At 40.0% G+C, this 19,375-nt stretch overlaps 1 long non-coding RNA gene across 2 annotated transcripts in view; it reads right to left on the bottom strand.

Annotated features, from left to right (window-relative positions):
• LOC144221745 (uncharacterized) overlaps positions 1-14,985 on the bottom strand; it is a 32,128-nt gene extending 17,143 nt beyond the window's left edge. For both annotated transcript variants that reach the window (XR_013332168.1, XR_013332167.1), the window contains exon 1: positions 14,911-14,985. This is a non-coding gene — a long non-coding RNA (uncharacterized LOC144221745). The remainder of the gene's footprint in view (positions 1-14,910) is intronic.
• Between the last annotated feature and the right edge of the window lie 4,390 nt (positions 14,986-19,375).

Raw genomic sequence — 19,375 nt, 5'->3', positions numbered from 1 at the left:
TTTACTTGCTGGAAGGTAGATTATAGGTTAGCAGTGGGTTATACTGTCTCCATCCTGGCTTCTAACAGACAGCTCCACTATTCTGAGATGAGGGGTTCTTCTTGCCTGGATCTCTGACATACTAAACAAATCCAATGAATAAAACCCACTTCCCCCAGCATGAACTACAATAAGCATCTGTCTTCAAGTCTCCTCCTTTAACCATAATGCTTTACCTATTGGAATCTATACCTCCTCCTCATCATCATCATCACCATCATCATCATCAACTACTACTACCATGTCTTGAATGCTTACCATGTGCCAACACTGTATAAGACACTTTTTATATCAAGTCTATAAGATAAACATTATTGTCTCCATATTACAGATGTGGAAACAAGCTCCAGAAGAGTAAGTCACATCGCCAAAGCCTCTAGGCTATCAAGTGGAAGAGGTAAGATTCTAACCCTGCTCCCTCTGTTCATTCATTCCTCTATACCAAGCCATGTCCCTGCCAGCACCTACCCCATTCTTCACATTCTGGTGTTTTATACTAACACTTTGTGCTAGTGAATATACAAGGATAGAGAGGTGTAATTTTGTCCTTTTGTCATCTTAAAAATCATTGATTCTGGGGGCGCCTGAGTGGCTTAGTCAGTTAAGCATCTGACTTCGGCTCAAGTTATGGTCTCATGGTTCGTGAGTTTGAGCTCCATGTTGGGCTCTATGCTGACAGTTTGGAGCCTCTTTCAGATTTTGTGTCTCCCTCTCTCTCTTTGCCCCCCCCCCATGCTGTCTCTCTCTCAAAAATAAATAAAAACATTTAAAAATTTTTTAAATCATTGATTCTGAAGAAAAGAAGATCAGACACTAGATCCTGAAGACAGGACAGACAGTTAATAGGAAACAATCAGTATTTCTCTATCCTTTTTTTTTTTCAAATGGGTCTGTTCCATAAGGTAAAGTATGGGTGTGCCAGAAAGGGAAGATGAGGAGGTGTTTCTTAATCTACCCTCTGCCAATAAACTTTCTTTCTTAAATCTTCTTAGGTGGTATAATATAGTTTTAGGATTTTCTTTGCACCTCATAGACATTTCCATGCAAAGATAGGAAATGCTATGTCTGGGGCGCCTGGGTGGCTCAGTCAGTTAAGTGTCAGACTTCGGCTCAGGTCATGATCTTGCAGTTCGTGGGTTTGAGCCCCGCATCGGATTCTGTGCTGGGAGCTCAGAGCCAGGAGCCTGTTTCAGGTTCTGTGTCTCCCTCTCTCTCTCTTCCCCTCCCCCGCTCATCTTCTCTGTCTCAAAAATAAATAACTATAAAAAAATTTTTTTAAAAAAGGAAATGCTATGTCAGAGACAGCTAACCTCATACTATTTTAAACACTGCAATTTTCTACCATTAGGCCCAATCAGAGAGTCTGTGAGAGCCAGTGAAATACATGGTGCACACTGACCTTCCCACTCGTCTCCTACACGAGCCCACTCCAGCGTGATAGAAACACGAACCTGGGAACTCACACAGGTTAAATGCAGAAAATTGGCTACCGGCACTTAGCCACAATTTTTAAAATACCCCATGCATTAGTTTGAGGTTAATTAGGAATATGAGTTTTGTCATAAGGCCAAATACCTCCCCTAACCAGAAGGAATGATTATTCAAAGCATGTCATTCAAGGTGACAGAGAAGACCTAATATCACTCAGTTCTTTTCTGGGTGCTGATTGTAATTATCTTTATACGAGCTTTTTATAATTTTCTACTTGAATCAAGAGAATTTGAAGAAAAACAGAATAACTAGTATTCATGCTCAGCATTCCTTTTCATGTGTATGTTCCCTAATATTTTTCCTAGAGAAAATATGAATTAAATAAAAAAGAATGCTGGAAGAGCAGAATATGATCTGGGTTATAAATTAACAACTTATACTATTAAATGATGAGGATCATTTATTAATGAACTAAATGCAACGGACAAAAAAATGCATTTTACTTCTTCCAGGTCATTTGGTGAAATATTAGAGCTTAATTAAGTGTAGCCTGAGAAAGACCATTCTCCAAAAAATTTTTGACTTGATTGTTCAATAACTGAAGGACACTATTTCATTTTCAGTCATCATAAATCTGTCCTTTATGCTCTTGCTATTAACAATTTTGTACTTGTAACTACAAGTTACTAAAAATATTAAAGGAATTAGCACAGGGTAACAACATGCACTGAAAGCTGAAATCCTATGCCCAGAAACTGCTGTTGATTTTGAAACCACCCATCACGGCTGAGTCAGTTGTTCATGTGTATCTCTGCTGGGGCGCAATGATCATTTTGTGCCAAATTTGGCAGGTGTTGTCCTCATATTCCAAAATAGGGAGAGCAGCTCTCTAAAAATATTTTTCTTCCTTTTTCACACAGGCACTGTATTATTCTGGTAATGAACGTGTTACTATCAACAATTGGATATGTATGTATTCATTTATCTTTTGTACCACTCCTTGTTCCAAAAAAAGATTTGTGTTTATGTTATATTTTAGGATGGAGCATCTAACCTGATGCCTGGAACACAGTACCCAACAGATGCTGAAGGAATGAATGTTCTAGCAAAGCAACTCAAAATCTCTTTCCCAGGAATTATATTACAAAATATTCAGAGCCCAAAGCAATTGGCTTGTTTGTTTTTAACTACCATATATTTCTTGTAAATTTCTATTTGTTTCCATAATGCTCATCTTTATCTAGATATTTGACAGTCATTTATCAAAGTACAGCTTTCTTTGGCAACAGAGCCCCTCGGCTTCTGTCCTTCCAACCTTTGTTCTGTATTTCCCTAGGATCCTTCTCACTCTCTTTGTTCAAGACATTATCTCCTCCTCAGATGACCTTATTACTCACAATAATCTGAATCATTTATGTCCCAACTCAAAATTTGCCTCTTATAAGAATCTCTCCCCAGGACCCCCCCTCCCCACTGATCCTCACCCCTCAGCACACACACACTAGGTCTGTGCTAGGTGTCCTGGTATCTCCAGTCTCCCCTTTAGTGGTTCTCAAGCTACTCATAGTGAACATATATTTTATCTCTCCTCAATGACGAATGTCTTCAGGAAAGCACCTGTTCGACCTTTTGAGTATCCTTCCTTCCACTGGCCCACTGTTGATTTCCCTACGTCACATCGTGTCATAGACAGTAAGAATTCAATCAGTGATTCACTGTTCAAAGATCACACTTCACAATGTATCAGCTTAAGCTCAGACCAGTTTTGTTCTTAGTAGTTCTTTGGCCAATCCATACGGTCCTTGGATTCTCAGCCTTCGCATCTGGCACTTCATAAATGCACATTGTACTAAGTCACAGGCTATACTCTGGTGATATATTCTAAGTGTGGGTATTCTATAAGGCCATCCTAACAGGACCTCACAACTAATTTTATGTCAAAGAAATCTGTATGGGTATTTCCTTCTATGTCAAGCACTTCCTCCTGATTGTCCAGTGTGACAATAAACCCTTTGAGAGAAAAGGTGTCACTCCATAAAACCATCTCTACTCTGGGAGAAAAATAAATCTTTGTATTTTGTTGTACAGGGTAGAAAATCCACCACTGTCCTCCTCCAAGTTCAAATGATCATGCCATAAGAACTCAGTAAGAGCTCTGTAAGTCAGAGAAGAGTGTTCAGATTTTCTTCTAGTGCATGGTAAGCCACTAGAACGCTTTAATCAGGGTGTGGCTTTCCGAAAGGTCACTAAGGCTGCAGGATGGAGAACAGCTTGTAGGGAAAAGGAGGATTACAAAAGGAAGCCCTAGAATTGTCCCTGTGAGGATGGCTTGGACCATGTCGGTGTTTCCTAAGAGCGTATTGAAAACTGACTGTAAATATATATAAAATGAAGGTGGATAATTACAAATAGGAAATCAAATATATCATTTACAATACCGCCTTGGTAAAAAAACAATAGAGTTGAGTCAACAAGCACAGAAAGCTGGGGCATTCCTTGATTGCTTGTGAGTGAGAAAGCAGAGGGGTGTGCATACAACTCTAAAAGAGCAGATAAGATCACCTATCTGTGCCCCTGATGTTTGTCATATGTCACTGCCTTGCATAGGATTCAGGAAAGTCCTCCGTGTACTGGGAAAAGTTGTTGAGAAGTGCTCCTGGCTGCATGCCAATATTTCTCCCAGAGCTATATGAGCTGAGAAGGCTAATTAGAATCTACATAAGATATTTTCATCTCAAGCACCTGCTTACCGTCCACCCTGAAACCAGAGGCGCTGAGCACGTACAAGGACAAGTTCGTGTGTGGCCAAGAACCTAACTTGTCTAAGATTTAACCCAATATATGTGGGAAAACTATTTTTACAAAGATGATGGGGATGCAAAATAATATTTACTAATCCCCTCTGTGCCAGGCTCTGGTAGCTATTATATATTTTATATTCATTGTCTCATTTATATTTCTTCCATCAAGCCAGCAGCATAGTTATGACCATCTCCAATTTATACAAAAGTAGACTGAAACCCAGAAAAGGCAAGGACATACAGCCACCCAGAAAAGGCAAGGACATACAGCCAATGAGCATAAGGGCTTGGATTTGTTTTCAAAGCTCATATTTTAAGGAAGCCAAGTATATAAGATAGCTTTGGTTTCTCTAAAAGAACAAAGACAAGTTGCTTTTTAAAGTAAACAATTGTGCCTTAAAATAAAATAGCTTTATTTTTGGTTTTGTAAAAGAAATACATCTTCAATGTAAAAGATTTAAATAACATAGAAATGTTTGCTCCTACTTCGTGGCAAGAACTTGAGTTCAGGTGGAATTCCCAAAGCTTCGGACTCACTGGAGGTCTGGCTACACTGCTGTGTCCTCTGTGCCCTCTAGCAGGAACTCCCATCCACTCTCCACATTCCCTTCCCTCTCCAGTCAATTTATAAGCATCCTAAAATTCTTAGGCCAAATTTCCTTCAAGGCCTTCCCTGCATCCTTCACTTTATCCCCATGTCCCCCTAACCTTCCCCTAATCAGACAGAATCACTCCCGCCTCTGTCCCCTTCACTATGCCTCTGAAAACACTCCTCCTATAGTTTGCTGATTTTGTAGCTCTCCTCCCCTGAACTTGGGGCTCCAAGAGGGTAGGGGAAAATCATATTCATCTTCGTGCCAAGAGCAGAAGTGCCATGGCACAACTGCAGCGTAATCTGGCAGCGGGGAAAAATACATTATCTCCATTGTTCCAGGGAGAAAGAACGCAATGCGGCAGTTAGGAGCAAGAACTCTGAAACCATACTGCCTGGGTTCAAAATCTGGCTCTGTGCTTGCTAGTTATAATTTTGTACAAGTCAGTTAACCTGTCCCTGCTTTGGTTTTCTCACCTGTAGAATGGGAATTATAATAGTACCCACCTCACAGCGAGATCACAAGGATTAAGTGAAGCAGTATTTGTAAAGAACTTAGAAGAGGACCTGGAACTAAATACACGTTTTAAATATTTGTTTCAAAAATAAATATGATTCATGCCCTACACCTGTGCCACATCGTTCAAAAGAGAATATACAGCTCAAATTCAGACTCTCGAGCCTTTTTTTCCCTTCAGTTGTTTTCACCAAGTCTTTGTACAGTCAGTGCATAGGGACTGGTTAATATTGTTCCGTATGTTAAAAATAGGGATTTGGTACCTGGAATTGATTTTAGAGATGACTGAGCTTCAGCTTCTCATTTTATGGGTGAGGAAACCAAGGTGAAGTGGCTCTCCGAGGGCACAAGGCTCATCATAACGGTGCTTCATTTGCCAGCCCAGTGCTCTTTCCATGCATTCTCAGATAATACCAGAAAGCTTGCGCATTGTTAAAATTATTTGGGAAAACAAAATGTCAGCAAAACTTGCATGAGCACAGGGCCCTTGCTGATTAAGCCGCTGTTCTTATTCCAAATAGAGCTCATTGTCTTCTGACCAAAGTTGGATTCTACTCCTTCCAGAGAACTACTGGGCCCTTCTTCTTGGACAAAATTACCATAAATTTGAGAAAACGCCCCTAATTGCTTACTGAGTGGCAGAAAGAATTACAGAATGTCAAATTGCCTTGGTGTCATCTGGGGAGAATTTTCTCAATTTTATGCTTCTAGTGGCAGAGTACAGATGACTGTTACTATTACAACAAATGTGAGCATATCAGGGAATAGAATGCAAAATGTGCTTCCTTTTTTTTTTGGTGTTCCAATGACATTTCTCACTCGTAGGTGGATGCTTCAGGCTACACCTCCACCCTCTAAAGATCAAATCCACTCTCTTCTACCCTCATGGGTACTTCAGGAGGATATTTTGAGATGCGGTGAAATGGCAGAGTCAAGGATAGGAACCGCTCAGTGGGTTCACATTCAAACCCTCATACATGCTGTCTAGCCCGAAAGACACAAACAAAATCGAAACCAGCATGGCCTCTCTTCAGAGACGATTCCTGCTCCTTTACCTTCTTCCCTTTGACAAACATGAGGTGCTGCTGGGAAAGTGCCATTTTCATAAATGTTTCATTCCCCCTCCCCCAGGCACAGCATTGCTGGAGCATGAATTATGACCAGTCTGGCCGGCAAGCATCTTTCCACGAGCACATCTTTTCTCATTTGCCGTCACGGTTGTGCCTCCAATGGAGCTGCCGGGGTGAAAAGAGCTTGGTGTTGGAAAACACTGGCGGCTTCTGCGTCTGCTGACCAATCCCTTGCCTGAGTTTACCAGGCAGTTAATTTATGTTCTTTTCTCAAAGACAAGCTGCACGGGGGTTTTCTCTCCTTCCTGCTTTGTTGCAAACACAGGGAAATCCTGCTGCTGCTGACTTAACTCACTTAGGATTCCCCTACCGAACACTATTTCCGTTGTGCTGTATTTGAACAATAAATTATTGTCCATCCTTTTTTAAAATGGTGAACAACTTCCATGCTTGCTGAGTGATAATATTCATAATTGTTGCCAACCAGGAGAATCTGTTTGTGGGTGTTTCCTACTGCCGCTGTAATCACAGCACTGCAGGGGACAAGCAAGGAGGAAAGAATATGATGTAGCCCCAAACACACACCCTCTGACAGTCTCATTCATCTCGCCGTGAATTCCTCTCCCTTACACATGCCTGCTTGGTACCATAAAACCATCCATGGAAGCCACTTAATTTACCGAAAGGCCCTCATAAAATACTTCCATAATACTCAGAAAAGTAGAAGTCACTGAAGTGGAAAAATGGAGTCATCTTTATTATTTTTTTTTAATGTTTTATTTATTTCTAGGAGAGAGAGAGACAGTGTGAGTAGGGGAGGGTCAGAGAGAGAGGGAGTCACAGACTGAAACAGGCTCCAGGCTCTGAGCTGGCAGTCAGCACAGAGCCCGACGCAGGGCTCGAACCCACGAACCGCGAGATCATGACCTAAGCGAAAGTCGGACGCTTAACCGACTAAGCCACCCAGGCGCCCCAAAATGGAGTCATCTTTAAAAGGAAGCCCTTAATGTGAGGTACAGCAAAATGCATTTACCCTAAGACTACTGCACTTTTTTTAAATTTTTGTATATTTTATTTATTTCTGAGAGAGAGAGAGAGAGAGAGAAAGAGAGACAGAGACAGAGTGTGAGCGAGCAAGGGAGGGTCAGAGAGAGGGAGACAGAATCTGAAGCAGCTCCAGGCTCTGAGCTGGCTGTCAGCACAGAGCCCGATGCGGGGCTCGAACCCACGAACTGTGAGATCATGACCTGAGCTGAAGTCAGATACTCAACCAACTGAGCCACCCAGGCGCCCCAAGACTACTGCACTTTTAAAGATTGTTTCTCTTTGATTCTCCAGCTCATTGATGGCCCCTCTGCCCACCCAGTTACCCAGTTCAAAACCTTTCTCTTCCTTACTTCCCTCTGCTCATCACCAACACAGTCAAGTTCTATGTCTTAAATAGTTCTTAAAGTATCTTTGCATCCCTAACCTCACGATCACAGCTTTGATTCAAATCACCATTGTTTCCCTGCAACAGGTGTTCTCGTGGTTCTCAGTATGAGGCTCCCATACCAGTAACATCAGCATCACCCGAAAACTCAGAAATGCAGATTCTCGGGCCCCACCCCAGACTCACTATATCAGACACTCTGGAGTAGGCTCCTAGGAGTCTTGTGTTTTAATAAATGCTCTGGCAGGTTCTGATGCCTACTCATTTGAGGACTACCACTTCTTCCCTATTAATGACCTTCCTAAATGCAAATGATGTCAATTCCCCTGCTTAAAACTTGTCAGTGGTTCCCTCTGCCCTCTAGATGAAATTCTAACTTCCTAGAGTAAACATGCAAGGCCCTCTCTTACCAATAAGTTTCCTCCTTTTCTGCTGATACCCCTCCCCAAGCACCCTATGGTCTAGGTATATCCGAGAGCCACCCTGAATGTGTCTGTCCAAGGGCAGGCTGCCACCCTGGCTGGGGAAGATATGAAGAGATCAGAGAAGGTTTCACAGAGGCAGACTTCCTCATCTGGGTCTTAAAAGAAAGGAGATGAAACCCATTCCAAGTAGGGTCATGGTCTGATAGAGGTCATTGAGACATTACTGTACACTTAGGCCTATCTATTGCTGTAGGACCCAGGAACTTCTGGGTTCTAGAATTGGAGATGTTTTTACAGGGGCAGAACCTCATGTTAACAGATATTGCACTTTGTAAAATGGGAGGCCTGGCACCAATGGCTCTATTCAGGCTGTGGCTTTCATCCACAACTGGTAGCAATCCCCATGTGACAGTAATAAAGCAAAAATACAATATATTTTAGAAGACCTCTTGGGTGACTAGGAACCACCACAAGGTGTGGTTATTTTTCTGGAGATTTATTAAGGAGCAATCAAGGCCGAAAGAAAGGGCATAAAGCACTGTTAATAGCTTGTCAACATGAGATAGGACTGGTTGTGAGACCTTGAGTAATGAATAAACTTTCTGTGTCTCAGTTTTCTCATTTTTAAAATGGATATAGTAAGGGTACCTACCTTACAGAATAGGAACTGAGATTTTTAATGTAGAATCCTTAGCATAGTTTGGCATACAGTAAGCACTAAAAAATGTAATCATTATTATTATCAATATTGCAATTCTTGATATTTTATGAGCTTGTCAATGCCACATAGTCTATATCTACAGAAGAAGCATATACATGGGAACAAGACATGTTCCAGAAATTCTGAGAGCATAATAAGATTCAAACTGCTTATATCAATTAAGTCTTTCACTTGTCTCACTCCAATTCATTCTAGAGAGTAGGTCCTCTGGAGGACCACCTCACCAGTGAAGTTAGTTACTCAAGTTCCAAATAATGTGTTCCAAGAATTTGAGATGATCATGGGTCAAGCTTCCCTAAACTTTATACTACTTCCCAAGAATCCCAGCTGTTGAGATGGAGACAGAGGTGAGAATATTATCTGATGAGATCTAACTCACAAAATGAAACTCATGCAGGGCACCTACATGGCTCAGGTCATGATCTCATGGTTTATGAGTTCAAGTCTCACATCGGGTGAGCTTGTGACCCACTTCAGGTGAGCACAAGCCCCTCTCAACACAAGCCCCACTTTGGATGAGACTGCTTCTCTCTCTCTCTCCCTCTCTCTGCCCCTCATGAGATTGTCTCTTTCTCTCCCTGCCTCTCACTCTCACTCATGTGCTGTCTCTCTCTCTCAAACAAAAATAATAATAATAACAATGAAACTTACGCAAAAAGTTATCTGAATAGCTTAGTTTCCTTTTGACCAGGGACAGTATTACTCAACAGTTTTTGATGATGACTCCCATACTTGGTGGATGAGTTGTCACTAGGTGACAAAACCAGAAGTGCTTCAATAAGAAAGGTACTGTTCTCACTTCAAATGCTTGGCACGAGTGCCTTGTTTGAAAAGGTATTTATGATATAATCAAAATCAAAGAACATCACCCCATGTTGTTCTAACAAAGTATCTTAGGAACAGATCCTAGAAGCAATTATTTACAGTGAGGATTCTAAGTTTCTCCCAGGCTTCCCAAGTTTACTCCATTCATTTTAGAATGTGAGTTTCAAATATTGGACTCTATGATTTTGTGATTGAGAGACCTGGATAATGAAAACTGAACTGAAGCCACTAATTCCAATAGATGGGACTATCAACAAGAGAACTCATGACTATATTTAGTCAGAGTTATAAGAGCAATAATGAAAGTAATGACCTAGAAGCAATTTTGTCCCCATCATTTTAGTAACTGCTTAGGGGTCTTTGCATGATTAGCATATGTTTATTATGAGATTCCATCTAGCCCTAATTGGTTCAAATAATACATTTTGCTTCTCAGTAGGATTTGGAGCACCATAAACAAAGTTACTGAGTTATAGGCCCAAGGGGTCTGGCTTTAAATGAAGGGGTTGCTAACATGCTCATGCACCTTCCCAATGTCCATGGTAACAACTAACGTTCATGGAATACCAAATCTGTTTTCAAGACCATATTGGATACTTCCATGGATCCTCTCTTTTAACCTTTACAGAAAACCTACATGGAGTCTACTGTTAATATTAATACTTTATAAATGAAGTAAGTAATGTGTAGAGAGTTTTAACTTGCCCAAGCTATAACAGCTGGTCAGTGTGGAGTAGCAACCATCAAACTAGGCACTCTAACCGATGGAGCCCATGCTTTGAATCCCAGGACTCTACTGCTGCCATACTGAAAGCCTGGGTTTCAGAGCCAGTTCCTGAGATATTACAGTTCTTCTAACCAATCACCTTTTTCTCCTTTCTTTGGTTGCTAAGAAAGTCAGGACCAATTTTCAGTACTTCCTGGGGAAAGGCCACTTAGCACAGTGTTGAATGGCTCAGCTTTGATCAGTCAGATACAAGTGCATATCTCAGTTCCTCCCCTTAACTGCCATGTGGACATGGGCCAGTGATTTCACTTCCTGGAACCCTATTTCCTCATTCAGAAAACTACAACATAATACCTGCTGAGGGTTATCATGAGGATCAAATCTGGTAAATTAACACACATCATCTTGTCAGTAGACTAGTGGTGATGTGTTTGATGCAAAGAGATCAGTGAGGATAAACACTGTTTCAAAAACCATTTGTCTAGTGTTGTGTGCTTATGCACACCCTACTGAGTCACCATGTAAAATGTGTTTGATCTTGCGAGTTGGAGCCACAGTTTGAAGGCCACTGCTCTAACACTCCTCCCTCCCAATGTTTCCTCTGAGATATCTGGGGTTCCTTTACACCCTTTTTCCTCTTGCAATGAGAAGTAGAATCCCCTTTTCTTTGGGATTGACACTTCCTTGCAAAGACATTAGGAATATACTCAACACAAAAAAACAAACTGTTCTTACGAGTCCTTTCTGATTTGGGAAAAAGAAACCAAGAACATTTCCCCTTCTAAGGAAAGCAGCAGATATTTAGTCTGATTCTCAAATGCTGCTCCAAAGGCATCTCTGGACACAGAAGCCCAACACAGTCCTCTGACCAAGTAGTTTATTAACAACTCTAAGTATCTAAAAAATTTCCCAAGTGTGTCTGATGATTGGGATTAATCCTATTTCTTTCTGGGCTTCCTATTTTTATCTCATTCTCTCAACCCCTTTTTGTTTATTCCTTTCCTTCCTCAAATCCTTCTATTCTACCTTCTAGCCAAATAGCCTATTGGAATGCAAAATGATAATTTATTATTCTTTATTAAGTATGTTTAACCACAATTACACAAAACCAACAGCTTTTAGTTGATTTGAATCAGTATTACTCTTTAGTAACTGTATGGTCATCGAAACTGGAGTTTTGGTAAAAATCGTCTCCACTTGAAATCTGTCATCAACTCATCATCAGGGGCATTAAGCTTGCATTGAATTTTCCAAGTTCAAGCAGATCCTCTACAAGTGACTTATGGGGCTGCCCTTTGATGTGTTAATCATGCAGGCTGATAGAATAGTCATATATTCAGAATGCATCCTCATGGAAGCAAACAACCCTATTAACAACCTGAAACACTGACAGTCATTCTGAGCCAGTAGTACAAAAAACAAGATGAATGGTACAGTACATGAGGCCAAGCAGAGGCCCTTCCAATACTGGATGGAAAAGACACCTGATTTAACATGAATTCAAGAGATTACTGTCATCCTGTGGTACGCAGCTAATTTTCTTAACATCAGACTTGTTTCAGTCATGTTAGCTGGGTTTTTTACTTTTACCATAATAATTATTATTGACAGATTCATTTGGGGTAAGAAAGGGTCTTTCAGAAAAGCATGAAGGGTTTCAGTAGAGCCCAGGAGCAGATGTGCATTATAAAGCAATATGAGGCATAATGAGAAAAGCATTCGTCCCTATCCTATTAATTGTTGGCACTACCTGATAATCAAGAATTACTGACCCCTCCCACCCTCCAGCTAGCAGATATTTGTGTATTGTAATGCACCATGGCCCAAACACAAGCTCAATTCTATGTAATGCTGAAAAACAGCACGTCATAACATTAATCTGAACCCTACCTATTCCCTCTGCATTGCTTATAACACAACTTGTGAATAATACATAAATCCCTTCCAATAGGTGAATGACTGAGTAAATGATACAATGCAACTGATGAACTACTGCGTAAAAATGTTAATTGTCAATTATGAAGATGATTTTAAAATATGGAAAATGCTTTAGACTTGAGATTTAATGATAAAAGCAAAATGCAAAACTGTGAGAATACTAAGCTTACAGATACATAATAATGCAGTTAGATGAGACGAAAAAGCAAGCTGTAATATTGATAGAGAGGGTGATAAGCAATTTCTTTTTTCTTTTGAAAATACACTTTAATGTTCCTATGATTTTCTAAATATAAAATCTATTTTATTTTATTTTATTTTTAAAGAATTTCTTTTTAAGCAATTTGAACACCCAGTGTGGGACTCAAACTCACAACCCTGAGATCAAAAGTTGCATGCTTTACCAACTGAGTCAGCCAGGCACCCCTAATAATAAAAGCTATTTTTAAATCAAAGCCCAACTCTTAGAAAAAAATTAGTTACCCTTACCATGCATCCNTCAAAAATAGTGTTGGAATCTGCCAAGGAATCAGCTCACATTATTCAATGTCAGACACATTTACACTCATATGTATTAGTAATTCCTTTGGTTGACTTTTCCTTGCCGTTGTCATGGCAACCATTTCCACTGCCATTAGTACCTCTAGGGCCCTGCCTCGTTCACATATTTTTAGGCCATTTCTCTTGTAACAAAGCAATTAGTACTTGTGGCATATCTGTATCGAACCCCTGGTGACCTGTTCTGTCTCTTGGAACTGCTGAGCATTTGGTTTCCTTCCTTTCTGCTTCTGTAGGTGCTTCTGTTTCTCTTTGTGGTGTTTCCTCCTTTCACTAACTCTTATAAGCAAACCTATTGACTACTTCTAATTCTATCCTATTTGGATTATTTAAAGTTTCTTCTTTTCACATGTCCTCCACGTTTCCCAATCCATTGACATTCGTTCCATCACCAGCAAAATAGCACATTTTCATTCATGATCACGTTGGACCACCGTCATAGAAGAGAATCAAAATGCCGTGGCAATCACTGAGACTCTAGAGTGATTCTCGATGGAAGATCACATGTCGGAGTAGTTGGGACTGCACACCTCCAGTCACAAGGCATTCACAAAAGCACAAGGTATCACCTTGCATTTTCTGACAGCTGGAATGAGTCATCTCATAGTCTTCTCTAATGAAGATGAAAGATATTGGCTACTTTTTTCATGCCAAATTAATCTTTTCAGAGTAATGACCAATGTGGTGAGGTTGCCATAAGATGAACTGATTCTTATACTGCTGTATAGAAAATAAATGTGGGCACTGTTTGTTAAGCAATAACTACTGTCAAATGCCTCATCAATGTTTATTTCCTTTGGCTCTGTAATTCTTACAGAAATCTCTTCTAAGAAAATTATCTAAAATGTGGGGGGAAATAGGCATTTGTTTACTAAAATTGTTTACAATAGCAAAAACACTGGGATCCATCTAAATGTTTAACAGAGGAAAAAATATGGCATATGCACAAGGTAAAATATTTACAGGTGATGCATCTATAATGGCATGGCAAGTGCATGTCATGTGATCATTTAAATCGTTAATGTGAATAATCAGGATGTGAATATACAATTATAACTTTGTAAAAAGAATAAATTTAACCACAAACCCCATAAGAACAGGAACCATGTCTATCTTATTTATCTTGTATCTATATTATCTACCATAATATCTGTAAATATTTGTTGTATAAGCGAGCGAATGGATAGACAGATGAATACATGTGCCAAAAGAATATGGAGGACAATATACCAGATTTCTAAGAATGACTGTCTTTGAGAGATCATTTTTTGTGCTTTCTAAGTTGTTCCTTATTTAACTGTGTTTTCCATCTTATTAACTTTTAAAGACTTTCTAGAGGAGTTGAATTATCTTCTCCGTTTTATGCCTTGCATACAGAGACAATACAGAACAAATCTATACCCTTTCTACGTAGAACTCTCCAAATAGTGGGAGTCAGTTCCATCAATTTCAAACAAATTCTGTATGACATGAATTCCCAACCTCATGTAGGGCTTTATTTACTTCATTCTATAAGATAAAATGGTTTTAAAGTAGGTAGAAAAGCTATGTAAACTCTAGAACTCTGTACACATATGAGAATTCCGTACACTAAAATACCTTTACTATTTTATAAATTATCTTCCTAATGCATAGGTCAGATCAGTTCCATCATTATAAATCATCTTACCTAATGAATAAAATTCAACCCCTTAGTCTGACATGCAAGGCCTTCCAAAATCTGGTTCTAATACATATCTCCTAGTTTATGTTCCATCTCAATATTACCCAAACTCTGTGCACTAGCCTTGCCAGATTATTTGCTATTTATTGTGTATGCAATACAATGTCTTACCTTGCTACCAGTGCTGACACTGTGCCCTTAGCTTGAAATGCTCTTTTTTTCACTTTCCTCTTGACTTCTTCAACACCAACTCACATACCACCTTTTCTGGCCATGAAAATAGGATCAGTGATGAGAGTCTATAGAATGCTTACGTTAAAGCCTTTTTACATTTTCAAATACTCAAGGGTTTGGTTTCTGTTATCAAATCAATCAGAAATCAAAGTATCTAATATTCATTGGCATTCTAGTTAGGGTCTACTATGAGCAAATCTCATTAATGAGAATAGCCAGTTTATCTGGCAAAGTTACACTCGACTTCATCCTGACAGGAAAGTGAGAGTGTGTATGTATGTTACATGGGGGTTTAGACTCAAGATGAATGTAACCAGCTTTCTACAGCATGTGTGTGTGTGTGTTGGGGGTGAAGAAGAGTAGCACATACTGACTAGACAGAATTTCTGGGATTGTGGAACCCTTTAATAACATCTGAAGAGTTACAAAATTTAAGCCTGGATCACTGGTGGTGAGGGAAGGAGAGAACAGCAATTTTCCAGCCTGGTGGATAGGCCAAAGATAGCATGTAAAAGGAGGAAAAAAAAAAAAAAAGAAAACAACTTTAAAGGACATTTGCTTCCACCTTTTAAGGCATACTTGAGAAATTCAACAAAAGATGACATTTAAAAATGTTTCTCTTTTATAATGGTTGCCCAAACTAGCCTTCACTCTGCCAATGAGAGCAAATAAGAGATAAAACCACCAACCCAAAAAAACACCAGCTGTCAGAAGAGACTGGCACTGGCAACTTTGCTTAATTCAGGCACAGAAATGCCTTCACTGAAGTGCCGTTCTGTCTTCTCTCACTCCTTCTGTGGGGGACACTTCAACACAGCCAACCATTTTCTCTCACCTTGCAGTCATCTGTCTGTAGTCTTTTAAAATATTTATTACATTTCTAGTTTTCATAAGTGTTCAAATTTCCTTCCTCATCAATAAAAACCATATATAACACACCCTTCAATCTGTATGAAAACTCATTCAACCAGCTCTTTCCCAATAAAAATTGAGTGCACTTTTCCTCACTTTGTATTTCACTAATTCCCTCAATAAGTTCTAACAGAATTACACCTATATTTCATCTCCCAATGCCTTTTTCCCATTAATTTATTGGAGGATTGCTAGTTTAAACTATTTCAAGGGCCCAGATAATTGATTGATGCTGACTGGTATTACTCCATCTCTCCAGAAGATTGAACAAAAAGAAAGAGAATTAAATCACATCTGAGAGGAAATTCTGAGACAGAAGGAAAAAGCTTCTTAAGTGTATAAATCAAGTGCTACAAGAGTTTCTATGAAGGCTATAGAACACCAATCATCAAAATTCTTTTTAAAAAGAGTTAAGTCTATTTCTAAAGCCCAACCTTCTTGGAAGAAGTGATCTTGAATAAAGACTTCTTGATGCCTTATCCATCATAAAAATTCTATGATAAACAAATACTGTATTACAGCAGCAGACAATATTAACTGCCTGCCTAATATCCATTCTTCCCTCTTCCTGACCAACAGACTCCTCTTATGCTTCTAGAGATGGCCATGTAACCTGGCTAACGAAATGTATGCTGAAGTGATTGGGAAAGAGCTTCTGAGGAAGCTTTACAAAAAGGAACCAGACTCAGCAGTCATTCTCCTTTTACCCTTTGTCCTTTGCTCTGTACCCTTTCCCATTCTTCTGACCCTAGAGATGTAGCCACCATCTTGGAAACGTGATAAAGGAAGTCAGTCACTAAACACAGCAGAGGAGGAAGACATAGGTTACCTTACACTAGTACCCCAGCCAAGGATAGCTTCTTCTAGACTTACTGTTACAGGACAAAAGTTAAAGCCCTTCTTTGGTTAAACCACTGTAACAGGGTTTCCTATTATCTACAGCCAAACCCAAAGCTAACTGATAGAATTATATTCCCTCTTTTTTAATGCTTATTCGTTTTTGAGAGAGACAGAGCAGGAATGGGGGAGAGCAGAGAGAAAGGGAGACACAGAATCTGAAGCAGGCTCAGATTCTGTGCTGACAGCTCACAGCCTAATGCAGGGCTCGAACTCATGAACAACGAAATCATGACCTGAGCTGAAGTCCAACACTTAACCAACAGAACCACCCAGGTGCCCCAATATTCCCTTTCTTAAAACTGCATACCCTGGGCTTCTTACACACTACATTTTCCTGGTTTTCCTCTTCTCTCACTCTCCCTTCCTCCCTTTCCTCCTTTGCTGGGTCTTCTCTTTTCAGCCCCCTCAGACCACTCCAGGGATCAGTTTGGGCTCTTTGGTAGGCAAAATAATGGTCTCCAAAGTTGCTCGCATCCTAATCCTCAGATTATGTGAATATTCTACCTTACATAGCAAAAGCGACTTTGCAGGTATAATTAAGGATCTTGGTTCCTGGATCCCAGATTATCCTGGATTATCCAGGTGGGCCCAATGAAATCACAAGGATCTTTATAACAGAAAGAGGGTGGCAGGAAAGTCAGAGTCAGAAAAAGTTATGGTGATGGAAACAGGGACTGGGTGATACACTATAAACACTGAAGAAGGGGCCACAAACCAATAAATGCAGGTAACCTCCAGAAAGCAGAAAAGGTGAAAAGACAGATTCTGCCCTAGAGTCTCCAAAGAGAACTCAGCTCTGTCAACACCTTGATTTCAGCCCAGTAAGGCCCATTTTGGACATCTGACCTCTAGAAGTATAAAATAATAAACTTGTGGGGCGCACATGAGTGGCTCAGGTCAACTCTTGATTTCAGCTCAGGTCATGGTCTCACAGTTGTGAGATCAAGCCCTGTGTCAGGATCTGCACTGGGTATGTAGCCTGCTTGAGACTCCCTCTACCCTTCCCCAACATGCACACATGTACTCTCTTTCAAAAAAAAGAAAAAAATATTTAAAAAAAATTTTTAAATATAATAATAAATTTGTGTTGTTGTTTTAAGCCACTGCTTTTGCAGTAATTTGTTAGAGCCTCAACTGGGCACTAATACAGATCCCATTCCTTTCTCTATTGATATGTTCTTCCTAAGAGACCTCAAGGCATCCTGTGGCTTTAAAAAACATCTATATCCCACAATTTCCAAATCTTTCTCAGCAAATCTCACCTCACCCCAGGATTCCAGACTTTATATACTCAAATTAATACTTGTGGGGAACAAAAACAAATAGTAGTCCTTAACAAATGCAGACTTACCTAAGCCTATTTTTGTCTGAATGTGTTACTTTTTGAATTAGTCTTTCTGTGCTCCCCACATGTGATGATGAGGCAGCATCTGACAATAGTGAAGATACAGTGACAGAGTAGGCCACCATCTACTTCATTCATTCATCCCTTCATCCACATATGGTTGCTGACTCAACTTAGAATATGCCAGTGCGATGACAGTCCCAAAAGTGGAAGGCATGTTCTTTCTTGTGCATCTAATAGATATATCAAACTCCACACAGATATTTCAGAACACACCTCTTCCCACAACACCCCCCATCCCTATCAAAACATACTTTGCTCCTTTCCCAAACCCTCATCTTGGTAAAATGCACCATCATTCACCCAGTTGCTCATGCCAAAAACCTAAGAGCTTACCTTGCACCTATTCTTCCTTCACTCCACACATTCAGCCTATAAGCAAATCCTGTCAACTCTACCTTCAAAACACACGCAAATGCATTGACATCTCTCTGCCCCTCTCTTTTGTTTCCCTTGCAATCCAAGCCACTGCCCTCCTTCATGTGGAATACTGCAACCACCTCCAACAATCTAGTCCCCACACAGCAGCCAGAAGTACATTTTTAAATGTAAATTGGACCACATCACTCCCCTGTTTAAAACCCATCAATGACACCTTGTTGCTCTTAGAATAAAAGTCAACCTGGCTTTCAAAGACTTTCTGCTCCCTAACTCTTGACTTTGTCCCATACCTGGCCTCAACAAGTAAAAGAAGATAGTAGCATCACTGTATCCTCAGATGTTGCCCCATCACACATAAGCAGCATATACAAGGTACAAACTAAATTAACTAGTAGCAAATTCAGACAAAAACAGACTTAGTTAAGCCCACATTCTGTAAGGGGGCTGCTTATATGACTAGTGTTCACCTTGATCAGTCCAATAATCAGGCGGGGTCCACCTGAACTAGCTTCAATGTAGAATAGCACCCTAAGGATTCTCTGCTTTAAAACACTATGAAGAGGGGCTCCTGGGTGGCCTAGTCAGTTGGTCCACTGACTTTGGCTCAGGGCATGATCTCACAGTTCATGACTCCAAGCCCCACGTTAGGCTCTATGCTGACAGCTCAGAACCTGGAGCTTGCTTCAGGTTCTGTGTTTCCCTCTCTCTACCTCTCTCCTGCTCACACTTTCTCTCTCTCTCTCTCAAAAGTAAATAAACATTAAAAATATTTTTTTAAAAAAACTCTATGAAGAATATAAATGG

This window comes from Crocuta crocuta, unplaced genomic scaffold (genome assembly GCF_008692635.1).
Source record: "Crocuta crocuta isolate KB4526 unplaced genomic scaffold, BGI_CrCroc_1.0 scaffold211, whole genome shotgun sequence".
Classification (NCBI taxonomy): Eukaryota; Metazoa; Chordata; class Mammalia; order Carnivora; family Hyaenidae; genus Crocuta; species Crocuta crocuta.
The sequence above is the reverse complement of the archived record's forward strand: the minus strand, read 5'-3'. Positions and strand labels throughout refer to the sequence as shown.